Raw genomic sequence first — 233 nt, 5'->3', positions numbered from 1 at the left:
TTTCAGCTCCGAGCTGACCAGAGGAAGCAGAGCGCAGACCAACTCAGTCCGATTCCTTGGTCAGTCCGCCAGTCTTCGTCTCGGACCTATGTTGTTCTCGCCTGGTCCGCCGGACCAACTCTTAGTCTGGGGCTGACCAGCGAGAACTTTGGTCCTCCTGACCAAACACGCGGTCTGGAATCTGATCTGTCTGCTGGTCCGGCTGACCAACTCTTGGTCCGGCTGACCGCGGA

Source organism: Tarenaya hassleriana, unplaced genomic scaffold (assembly GCF_000463585.1).
Source record: "Tarenaya hassleriana unplaced genomic scaffold, ASM46358v1 Cleome80, whole genome shotgun sequence".
NCBI lineage: Eukaryota > Viridiplantae > Streptophyta > Magnoliopsida > Brassicales > Cleomaceae > Tarenaya > Tarenaya hassleriana.
The sequence above is the reverse complement of the archived record's forward strand: the minus strand, read 5'-3'. Positions refer to the sequence as shown.